This window comes from Rattus rattus, chromosome 10 (genome assembly GCF_011064425.1).
Source record: "Rattus rattus isolate New Zealand chromosome 10, Rrattus_CSIRO_v1, whole genome shotgun sequence".
NCBI lineage: Eukaryota > Metazoa > Chordata > Mammalia > Rodentia > Muridae > Rattus > Rattus rattus.
This window is the reverse complement of record NC_046163.1, coordinates 67,293,908-67,307,038: the sequence shown is the minus strand read 5'-3', so window position 1 is coordinate 67,307,038 and position 13,131 is coordinate 67,293,908.

Below are 13,131 nucleotides of genomic sequence, written 5' to 3'. Positions count from 1 at the left end.
TGAACTCCACTCCCACCCTGTCCAGGACCTAAAGGACGGTTCCAAAGGTGGCTGTGCTGTGTTGTTTTGACTCCATGCTGTTCACTACCTCAGAGTTTTGTAATTCCACTGTACACAAACCCATGCACTATCTCCCCAGTACCAACTACAGAAAGTGTCTACATCCCGTCACGTGTGACTCAACCTACATTTCTTTCCCTTGTGTCTGCTTTTCTCTAAAGTATTTGCGACTACACCGGACACTGCCTGGCAGGTCTTCATTCTGTCTGCTTGGCTCTCTCAGACCTGAGGTCTCTCTGGACTTCACAGCCATCGGGGCTACTCACTGGCTCCCGTGACTTGTAAAAGGTACCTCCTTGTTCCCCAGGTATGACCCTGCTACTGTTTCCCGTTTTGGACAGTTGTTATCTACCAGGCCCGCAAATCGTTCTTGATAGAATTTTTCTCTCCCTTGGCTCCATATCCACCGGTCCCTAAACTCTACTGACTCAGACTCCAAGGACACCTCGTAAATGTTCATACCCAGCCACTTTAGCCATCGCCATCCTTTCTTTCCCCTTTACTACCTGGTTTTATGTTGTGGTTCTCTGCTGGTGCAGCGGCTGCTTTAGTATGCAAACTTGCTTGTTGTAATCTCCAGTTCTACTTCTTACCTGTCTTTTATTAGTGTAGGGGTAAGACTCTGTCACGTGACCCAGTCTTTGCGTTACTCTATTCCATAGTTCCAGATTCCTCAGCCCCATCTGCACCTCTCTCCACCCGGCCCACTGCATGACAGCCGGTTCCAAGCTTATGCAGGTGTTGTCTTGTCAGTGATGCCCACTCCATTTTACTTGGTGGTGGTTTCTTTTTTCCTATTGAAATCTTTTAATTTTTTCATTTTTATTGGATACTTTATGTATTTACATTTCAAATGTTATCCCCTGTCCAAGTTCCCCCCTCTCCCATACCCCCTCCCCCTTCTTCTATGAGGATATTCCCACTCCCACCCACTCACTCCCACCTCATTGTCCTGGCGTTCACCTACACTGGGGAAACCAACCTTCACAGGACCAAGGGCTTCTTCTCCTATTGAAGCCATACAAGGCCATCTTTTTCTACATATGTGGCTAGAGCCATGGGTCCCTCCATGTGTACTCGTTGGTTGGTGGTTTAGTCCCTGGGAGCTCTGGGGTTTCTGTTTGGTTGATATTGTTGTTCTTCTGATGAGGTTGCAAACCCCTTCAGCTCCTTCAATCCTTTCTCTAACTCCTCCATTGGGCCCCATGGTAAGCCCGATGGTTAGCTGCAAGCATCCTCATCTGTACTGGTGAGGCCTTGGCAGAGTCTCTCGGGGTACATCCATATCAGGCTCCTGTCAGCAAGCACTTCTTGGCATCCGTAACCGTGACTGCATTTGATAGCTGCATGTGGGATGGATCCCAGGTGGGGCAGTCTCTACATGGCCTTTCCTTCAGTCTCTGCTCTACTCTTTGTCCCTGTATTTCCTTTAGACAGGAGCAATTCTGGGTTAAAATTTTGAGAAGGGTGGGTGTCCCCTACCCCAACGGGGGGGGGTTGCCTAACCTCTGGATATGGTCTCTACAGGTTCTCTCCCCTTTGTTGGCAATTTCAACTAATGTCACCCCTGTTGGGTCCTGGGAGCCTCTTGCTTTCCTGGCATCTGGGAGTTGCTGGTAGTTACCCCCAGTCCTTCATCCCCCATGGCTACACACCTCTGTTGAAATTCCTGACCCTCTGTATATCATCCCTGTCTCCTCTCATACCTGATCCTGTCCCCCTTTTCCCCTTCCATTTCCTCTCTTCCTCCTAAGTCCCTCCCACCCTCTACCTGCCTTGAATATTTCTAAGAAGGACTGAAGCATCCCCATTTTGGTCTTCCTTCTCTTTGAGCTTCATGTGGTCTATGAATTGTATCTTGGGTATTCCAAGCTTTTGAACTAATATCCACTTATCAGTGAGTACATACCATGTAAGTTCTTTTGTGTCTGGGTTACCTCACTCAGGATATTTTCTAGTTCCATCCCATTTGCCTATGAAGTTCATGAAGTCATTGTTTTTAATAGCTGGGTAGTACTGCATTGTGTAGATGTACCACATTTTCTGTATCCATTCCTCTGTTGAAGGACATCTGGGTTCTTTCCAGCTTCTGGCTATTATAAATAAGGCTGCTATGAACATAGTGGAGCATGTGTCCTTGTTATATGTTGAATCATCTTTTGGGTGTATGCCCAGGAGTGGTATAGCTGGGTCCTCAGGCAGTACTATGTCCAGTTTTCTGAGGAACCACAAGACTGATTTCCACAGTGGTTGTAACAGCTTGCAGTCCCACCAACAATGGAGAAGTGTTTTTCTTTCTCTACATCCTCACCAGCATCTTCTGTTACCTGAGATTTTGATCTTAGCCATTCTGACTGGTGTGAGGTGGAATCTCAGGGTTGTTTTGATTTTCATTTCCCTGATGATTAAGGGTGTTGAACATTTTTTTAGGTGCTTCTCTGCCATTCGATATTCCTGAGCTGAGAATTCTTTGTTTAGCTCTGTACCCCATTTTTAATAGGGATATTTGGTTATCTGGTGTTTAACTTTTTAAGTTCTTTGTATATATTAGATATTAGCCCTCTTTCAGATGAAGGATTGGTAAAGATCTTTTCCCAATCTGTTAGTTGCTGTTTTGTCCTAATGACAGTGTCCTTTGCCTTACAGAAAGAAGCTTTGCAATTTTATGAGGTCTCATTTGTTGATTCTTGATCTTAGACCATAAGCCACTGGTGTTCAGTTCAGGAAATTTTCCCCTGTGCCCATGTGTTTGAAGCTCTTCCCCACTTTCTCTTCTATTAGTTTCAGTATATCTGGTTTTATTTAGAGGTCCTTGATCCACTTGGACTTGAGCTTTGTACAAGGAGTTAAAATTGAACAATTTGCATCCTTCTACATGCTGATCTCCATTTGAACCAGCACCATTTGTTGAAAATGCTGTCTTTTTTCCCACTGGATGGTTTTAGCTCCTTTGTCAAAGACCAAGTGACCATAGGTTTGTGGGTTCATTTCTGGGTCTTCAATTCTATTCCACTGATCTATGTGCCTGTCTCTGTATCAATACCACACAGTTTTTATCACAATTGCTCTGTAATACTGCTTGAGGTCAGGGATGGTGATTCCCCCAGAGTTTCTTTTATTGTTGAGAACATAAATGCCAGCCCAGGCTACTGAATGCAGCAAAACTCTTGATTATTACAGATGGAGAAACCAAGATATTCATGACAAAATCACATTTACACACTATCTTTTCATAAATCCAACCCTACAAAGGATAACAGATGGAAAACTCCAACTCAAGGAGGGAGACTACACCCTAGAAAAGCAAGGACGTAATCTTCTTTCAACAAACCCAAAAGAGGATACCCACACAAACACAATTCCACCTCTAACAACAAAAGTAACAGGAAGCAATTATCACTATTCCTTAATATCTCTTAATATCAATGGACTCAACTCCCCAATAAAAATACATAGACTAACAGACTGGATACGTAAGTAGGACCCAGCATTATCCTGCATACAGGAAACACACCTCAGTGACAAAGATAGACACTCCCTCAGAATAAAAGGCTGGAAAAACATTTTCTAAGCAAATTGTCCCAAAAAACAACCTGGAGTAGCCATTCTTGTATTGAATAAAATTGACTTTCAACCAAAGTTATCAAAAAAAGATAAGGAAGGACACTTCATACTCATCAAAGAGAAAAAAAGTCTACCAAGATGAACTCTCAATTCTGAACACCTATGCTCCAAATGCAAGGGCACCCACATTCATAAGAGAAACTTCACTAAAGCTCAAAGCATACATTGCACCTCACACAATAATAGTGGGAGACTTCAACACCCCACTCTCAGCAATGGACAGATCATGGAAACAGAACCTAAACAGACACAGTGAAACTAACAGAAGTTATGAACCAAATGGATTTAGCAGATATCTATACACACCATTTCATCCTAAAACAGAAGAATACACCTTCTTCTTGGTGGTGTTTTTTAACTGACCAGATCTATCTGAAGGCATCCTTCAGAGCTTGCCTGCAGTGTCACTTTCTTGGATGACCTTCATGCCTTTGTGACAGTCTCTGTCTGAGAGGTCCCCTCTGATCCAGCCAGTGACTGTACAGTCATCACTTTCGACTTGATATCTGGATCACCAGAATGTGTACTGTTTCTTTTAGTCTACTATTCTCCTCTGAGAAGCTAGAAAATCTCTACTCACTCACACACACACACACACACACACACACACACACACACACACACACCCCACACACACCACACACACACACACACACACACACACACACACACACATATCACACACACACCACACACCACACACACACACACACGCACCTGCACATGCACACACACCACATGCAAACATCTCACACACACACACACACACCACACACACATCATACACACTCATACTCACACACCCACACACACACACACACACACATGCACTTGCACATGCACACACACCACATGCAAACATCACACACACACACACACACACACACACACACACACACACACTCCTCACCAAGGGACTTGTCATTTGCTTCTCTTTAAACATTTACACCTATCCATAAGGGCTTCATTATTTTTCCTTTCCTACTTTTGATCCATGGAGCTTGCTATGACAACTTTTCAATTATAATTTAATTTTGTAAGCCTGTCAAGGAATTAGCATCTGAACGTATTTTCTAATACAAAGGTAAGAAGTAGATGCCTTTTATTAGCATTAGCTAAATGCACACTTAATATCCTTGCCAAACAAAATTTCAGGTTTTCCCCCCATGCTTAAATAACTGTATAAGCCATCTGGGAGTGAATCCAGTATTTGGCACATTTTAGTTATTTCTAATAGGGAGTTATTAGTCATTTGCAGGGTATAATTTCTAAATAAACTCAGAATAAGTACTTCTCACTCAGTGCATGGCTGGGCGGTGTAGGTGGCGTCCCCCCCACCCCCCCACTGCCTTATACATTAAGATACAGTAACACATCAATCGTTCTCTACTGTCTCCTTTGTTTAAACACCAAGCTAGATCTTTAAATCATGTTACCATTAAACTTGTGGTTTGGAGCTTATTAAACATTTTTTTAAATAAGCATCAGTAAGTGGTCCATATTAAAATATAACAGTAACCAAGTATGTTATATTTGGGACAATGTGTTGTGAAGATTCTAGCCACACATCTGATTAAGCCATCTTGCCTTTTGCCAGACAGGAGTTTGCTCACACATGAACAGGGCTGACTTTGACATTACCATGGTCTCCAGGCTGGTGAGCCAAATGCATGCCTGGCCCCTGTGAGGACAATGTGTGTGCAAAGTAAATATGACCTTGCTCCCGTCAGCACTGACCAAGCGCCTCCAATATGTCAATCATTGAAGATATGAAGCCACTCAGAACATGAAGGAGAGACACATGGCAGGAAGTTAGGGAAACCCTCAGAGATCCCTGAGAGACAGATCTGTGTCTGAACCATGAATACAGGCTGGCAAGGTGCTCAGTGGGTAAAATTGCTTGCCTGATCACGGAATGCCTATAACCCATGTGGTGGCAGGAGAGAACTGACTCTAAGAAGTTTTCCTCTGACCTCTACATATGCGTCATAGTATAGGCTCACCATTACATACTCAACATATATGCACATGCATGCACATACACCACATACATGCATACACACGTACATGCACACACACTATATACATGTAAATGCACATACACACAATAGATGATAGCATAGATACACATGCATGATAGATAGATAGATAGATAGATAGATAGATAGATAGATAGATAGATAGATGTAATAAGAATTAAACAAGTAAACTCATACTTTCACTATGAACCCTAAATTGGATAATATGTGTGGCTCAGGTATAGGTCCATTTTATAGCAAGTCCAAAATCCTCTCACAGGATTGTTTAGCTCTTAACTAAGCAGCATTCATGGTCTCACATGGTGGTGTGTGTTACTGTGAGGGAATTTGAGCAGCAAAGCATGCCTCTGTGTGTGTGTGTGTGTGTGTGTGTGTGTGTGTGTGTGTGTGTGTGTGTGTGTGTGAGAGAGAGAGAGAGAGAGAGAGAGAGAGAGAGCGCGCATATGTGTGACATTTCAGTGGCTCTGTCTACTATATTCGGTGCTATTAATTTTTATATATACTCCCAGGGCATCTTCTTTCCATGGAACTAAAAAAACTAGAAATACTAAAACAACAGTGCAGACTCTTGCTTCTTCCTGCACAAAATGGCCAGGGAAGGACCATCAGCCTGGTCACTAGCTTCTTTGAGTGACAGATGGGGACAATCAGAGCTGTCCCTAGCACAACTCTTCACATGAGAAACTGCCCTCATGGGTGGCTGACCAGCTCCAGCCCTGTCCTGGTGCAGATGCCCCCGTAGACACTAACTGACATGCAGCTAATAAGAGCAGAGGGTTTTGTCTCCCCGTGGGAAGGTCCCACTGTACCACATCTTCTCTTACAGCCTTTTCTGCTCCTCCTTGTCTCCTCATCTCCTTTCTCTTTATGCCTGCATGTCCCTATATCTTACATTTGCCTGAATCCTGCAGGGCCTTGGGTCCTGTCTTGAAGATGGCTGTACGTAGTGTATATCGGTACTGAAGTGACACAATTCAACCATTTTTTAAGATAGAGAGTTGATGACTCTGATGTGGCTCTTGGTTTCTGGGCAGCCAGAGAGATATTTATCGGAGACATAGAGCTCACTGGCAGTGATGACAAAGGGTACACAGGCCTCCTAAGACCAAAGACAGAAGACAGGGTCCCAGGAACAGACCTCAGCAGGGCTCACACAGATAACAGCTATGGCAAGTGCAATGCTCGTGCTATGTGCAGCACCTGTCAGCTGAGCAGAGGCACTCCTTCTCAGGTGTCCATAAGGTCCTAGCACACTTTCATGGCCTCTGCCCTTGTAAAGGTCTGAGTTTCCAGAGTTGTTGGTGGCTTTTTTATTAGCATTTGATAGACTTTAAACAATTTAAATAATAAGACATTTTATTCTATGAGAATGTCATACAAGCATACACAATATGCTAATCATATTCCCTCCCCTTCCCACCTTCTATCCACTCCTAATTTCATACCCTCATTAAAAAAAAAAATAACCCATGGAGTCCAGTTCGTTCAGCCTGTGAAGACCTGGGGAGAGGGTATCCACTGGTAGGGTGGCCTACCAGGATCCGCTCTGCCTAAACAAAACCCTAATCGCCATCCTTGGCTCCCCAGGTAAGGAAGAGAATGTCCACTGGCTTCATCTTTCTTCTTCAGGCAACAATCGTTACTGTGAATTCACAAGAGTCAGCAGGGTTTTGCTGAGTTGACGAGATACAGTTTGCTCTCATCCTTCCAGATCCCAAGCTCTTACAACTTTTCCACTCCCCTTTCCACAAGGGTCCCTGAGCCTTATGAGGAGTGCGGTATGCTTGTGTTTTATATGTGTTTCTATGAACAAAAACACAAGTGCTGAGCTTGTCACCAGAGAAGCATCTCCCTTTGCTGGCTCTCTGCTGTTAAAAAGCAGTGTAGGCAGGGAGGCAGGGAGCCTCTTAAATGCTCACCCATGGGTAGGGGATTTGTAAGAACAGAAAGCAGAAATGGGCTCAGTGCTTTTCTTGACATTTGAACAATCTACAGGGACATGCTAGTATAAACCGAGCACAGAATAATCGAATCAATTTCTAGACTGAATGCAAGGAGAAGGTACGGTTTCTTCATCGATGCTGAGGTCAGCCGAGGGAGACACAGTCAGTACAGTTTTCCACAAGTTGCATGTAGTCTGGAAGATTTAAGTTTCTCCTTAGCGTATACGTTTCAGAGGTGGCTGGGAAGTGAAGGAATCTGGGTAAACCAGTCACAAATAGCCAACTCAGTGAAGCTCGGTGACTCAGCTTCCTGTGACTGAGGAAGAGTTGATTGAAAGCTAAATGCAGACAACTTTAGGACACTGCAAGGTGGCTTTTAACTAAATCAGTGTCTAAGCCTGTGTGCTCTGTTGCACCTTGTAGAATATTTGGCACCATCAGAGGCTCCTGCCTACTTACTCCATATTAGCAGTGCTCCCAATTGTCCAAAGCAAAAAATGCCTCAAATGGTACTGAATGTCCCCAGTGGGGCAAAATCAATTGTGTGTTCTATAGTGCAGACGGTAGTCACACCACAAGGAAACTGTATGCTCTCAGAGAAGAAAGAATGAATACTTGTAGCTGGTCTTTGCTACTTTGTGGGTTCTTCTTTTCTTTTCCCACCCTTTACCCTCCCTGGCTTTACTCCTATTACTAGATAGGAAAGAAAGAGGAAGTGGAGGGAGAGGGGGAGGGGGAGGGAGAGGGAGGGGGAGGAGAGGGAGAGGGAAAGAGAGGGAGAGGGAGGGGAGTAGAGGAGATCACCCAGGAGAGAGAAACTGACATACAAGGGATATTGGCTCAGCTGCTCGTGACTCCCATGCAGTTAACTGAAAGGCCCCTCCGGCAGGGCTGGAGCTTTAGAACCAGTGGCAGGAGAGTCCCTGTCAAGTCACCATAGTTTGCAATCCCATGCTGCCTTGCCTGTAGGCAACTTCCATAACCGAGAGAAGTAGTCAGACAGTTAGCAGTCTCATACACTATTCTTGCCATGGGCTCTGTTTGAAGCATTTTAGAGGCAAGTGTCCTAGGTGAAGGCCTTCATACAGGCAGCCTTTTGTAAACATTCTCTGAGGCTTTCCCTGCAAATTCTCTGAAGAAGTCAGCTGCAGTGGTAGAGTATCCTTGAAAGGGTCTTAAATGCATCTAAATTCAAGTAGCGATTTCCTTCAGCAAAATGAGGCTCTTGAAGTTTTAGCAGAGGGAGAAAGATCCCATTTTCTATTAATTTATAGATGCTTTCCCCATGATAGGGCTGGCTGCATAAAGGCTGAAATATCACAGCCACTGTTTCTACAGCTGAGCTACAGGATGCAAGCAATATTCCAACGAGGGGCAGGCACTCGTTGAATTATTTGGGTAATGTCTTTTTTAGCAGAAAGATATATTTCACCAGATTCTGATAAAAATATCCTGTCAACCTGGTGAAGCCATTACCTCCACACACTCAGGAAATGCACAAAGGATTAAAGTGTGGGGCAGATTTTTACCTAGGCACGCACCTTGCCCATGAGGGCTTTATGCAATGTCTACTTTGACCGCTTTAGAATTGTTCATAAGGAACAGATAGATCCATTTCTTCACTGATCAAAGCTCCCCAGACAGCTGTTCCCAAAGATGTTTAATGAATCATCACCTTCACGTTGTTTTGTGATTTGATGTTTTAAATATATCCTTCTTTCTTAAATGCCATAACTAACTCCATGTGTTATTCACTGCAGTAATAAAACACCACGACCAAGGGAACTTGCCAAACCAAGAGTTTATTTTGACGTACAGTCCTAGAGGGAGAGCCCATGGTGAAGGCATGGCCACGGTGTTCAGAGCAGGAAGCCCAGAAATCATGGACTCATCAACGTCAGATGCAGAGCAGGGGGCGGGGAGGGAGGGAGAGAGGGAGAGAGAGAGAGAGAGAGAGAGAGAGAGAGAGAGAGAGAGAGAGAGAGAGAGCTGGCATTAGGGTGCCACCCCTTGTGACGCACTTCTGCAAGGCTTCACCTCCTAAAGGTCCCATGACCTCCATAAACAGAAAAACCATACAAGGGGAACCAAGTACTCAAATACAAGAGATGGTGGGGACATTTTCCATTTAAGGCCCCCACTGAGCCAGCTAGCAATTAGGAGCAGCATAAAGAGCCTGTGTTAGTTAACTGACCCTGAGAGGAAGTTAACTGACAACAGGTATCTAGGGTTCAGGAGACTCGGCTGTGCCATTCAGCTCTGCCATTTAACGTGTTTGTGGTAAAGGTCTTGGCCATCCTATTAAGGCTTGACTGAGCAGGTGACTGCTTAAAAGATGTGTCACGTGGCTGTGACAGGAGGCCTAAGTGAACCTACCTCTCCGCAGGTCTGAGGACCCACACAGCAGGGCATCGGGCTTGAGAAAGAGCAAAAACAGAGAGCCACAACGATTTCTAGGATCTCCATTTATAATCACAGATAGCCAATCTCACCAAAGATGTATTTATTAAAAATGAACCAAGCGGTAGAGCGCTTGCCTAGCAAGCGCAAGGCCCTGGGTTCGGTCCCCAGCTCCGAAAAAAAAGAAAGAAAAAAAAAAATGAACCACGAGGTTAAATTATACTTAAAGTGGAGGAAACTGACGCTATACACAAACTGTCAAAACCATGCACTGATTAAAACAACACCGAAGGCTTTTTCTATATTTATATAATTGATTTCAGATGTTGACACAAATAAACAAGATAGATCACTACCCAGACAGCTCAGAACTCCCCTCCAACATGCAAATCTTGCAAGAGAAAGAAAACTACCTGTGAGAGCAATAGAATATATCAATTCCCCATAAATAAAGTGTATTCTGCCATGTTGAATTTTCAAACATGTCTCCACTACCCACCTGTTTTTTGTTGTTGTTGTTGTTACCAGAAAGTCCATTTCCACAGAAATACTATTTTTAACTTCTATAACTCTGCCTTTGTGGTATGAAAGAGAAGACTTTCATACCAGTCCTATGAGAGCTGGAAATGACTTCTACATACTTGTAGCATAAATTATAACAAACCCTTTGTTAGTTCAAGTAGCTGATGCCGGTCTACCATTTTCAGGTGAGCAAATAACTCAGGAAGAACCAGGACAACTGACCGAGCCCTCATAGGTCAGGACTGCTCACCAAGCCCTGATTGGTCAGGACTGCTCACCAAGCCCTGATTGGTCAGGACTGCTCACCGAGCCCTGATTGGTCGGGACTGCTCACCGAGCCCTGATTGGTCGGGACTGCTCACCTAGCCCTGATTGACAGAATGGGGCTGCTCACGGAACCCTGACTGATAGGACAGGGCTGCTCACTGTTCACTGATAGGACGGGGCTGCTCACTAGGATTGGGCACTGTGGGCCCGACAGAACAAACGCCCATTTGTAAAGAGCATCTTCTACTGCATGTAGATTCTACACAGGATACATTTTTAAATTCATTTCACATGTCTGCTCTCAATAATTAACGTAGGTGTGGGGCGACTACGAATAGCTCAGTAAAAACTAAATAATTCTGTCATAGCAGACAGAAACATCAATTCTTATATAGATGCTTTTAATATTAATTTTTGTGCGTATTTTTTGAAAATTTACAGTGGGTTAAATGCAAAGCCCAGTGCATGGCAAACATGTGTTCTACCATGAAACCGCTTCTCCAGACACTCTACATTCTTTTAAAGACTTCATACATTTCTCATGAGACAGTCCAATGAATTTAACATACCACTATCACATCAAAGACCAATAATGTATTATCCTCCAAACGCTGAATTCGTGTTTATTTGAAAACACAAAGAAAACGTCTTTTTGCTGCAGGGGCAAAGCATTAGCAGAAAGATAAATGACGTTTAAAACATCAAATGATGGGCTACTCCCCACCGTGAGCGGGACGTTCCCTGGCTGGAGTCTTGGATGATGTAGAAACGGAGCTAAGCAGCGTCGTCCCAATTGCGGACTGGACGCGAATAGAGTATTTTCTTCACCTTGATTCCCTGCCATGATGAACCGCACCCTTAAACCGCGAGCCAGAGTCACCCCCCCCCCTAACTTCCCTTTGCCATGGTTTACCACTGTAGAGGAAAAGGAACGTGGGCAGCCATGCTTCCCACGTGGCCTGTGTGAAAAGTTAGTTCTCATCCCCTCCAGCTCCTAGAGGCCTCACATTCTACGTAAATCTGACATCAGATTCTCTCTTCCCAGAGTCTTCTTCTAGCTCTCTTCCCAGGTTTCCCTCTTAGTGTAAAGACCGCAGTAAGTAACACTGGACTATGATCTCAAACTTGGGATGCTGTCTTCATTTTGATGATACATGCCAAGACCCAGTTTCCAAATAAGGTCACACGTGCAGGTAACCGGGGTTTAGAACTTACATTTCTGCAAGACACTATTCAGTCTATCACAAGACTCATGACGTAGAGGACTAGGGGAGTTTCCAGAGTCCTCCTGTTGCCATGTAAGTTAGACATCTACAAAGGAGAAAAGGAAAGAAGAGGAGGGAAGAACTTCAGACCCAGCATCTCTGAGAGTTCTGTCCAGGCTAAGGAGGACTCTGGAAAGAGCTGTAGGTGAAGCACAGAAGAAATGACCCATTTCTAAAAGCCCCACTACATTCAGGTGTCAGCTTGAAAAGGCCTGGTGGAGTGTGGTCTGAATAGAAGCTGGCAGGAGGAAAGCAGAGGCTGTCAGTGTGCTCCCTAGAGAAGTCTAAGAGGGAGAGCCTAGCAGGACAGACTCTGCCCTTCCATACATCCAGAGAGCAACTCCACATAGTTCCTGTCGTTATGTCCTTCCGAGAGGCCACTTGGCAACAGGATAATAAGACAATCTTTAGCCCCAATAGCTGCAACTGGTCTTGAAAGCTGCATCTGGTACTTGTCCCTTTAATCCACAATTCCGAGTCCCCTCAAGGAGGTCCACACCGTTCTTGAAGAAATGGTTCTAACATTCATTCCTGGAAGCGCGAAATTTCTGCCAATCTGACCGGATTGTTGTTTGCGCCCTTAGATTTATGATAGTGTCAGGTGCTACACCAGGAAGTCACCTGGGTCCCACAGTTCTTCTTTGCTCCGTTAAGTACGAGTGACCCTATCATTCTCTTGCTGATAAGAGAAAATTATCTTTGCCAAAATGCTGCCTCTTGTTTTTACCCGCTGGACGTTGAATCCAGAGAGCAGAAAGTTCCCTGCTGCCAAGCAGAGGTCAGGGGGATGTTTGCAGGGTACGTGTGAGAGCATGTCCCATCTCGGCTGCAAGAGACGAGCTGGGGTGCAACGTGCAGAATGTTCCCAGGGAGTCATGAAATGATAGAAAATGTCTCTCCCCCTTTGGTTCCTTATATATCCTTCAGATAGGGACACAGTACCATGCTGAGGGTTTCATTAAATATGCATCCTCCTCTGTCCACGTCGTTCTTGAAAAATAATACAAGAAT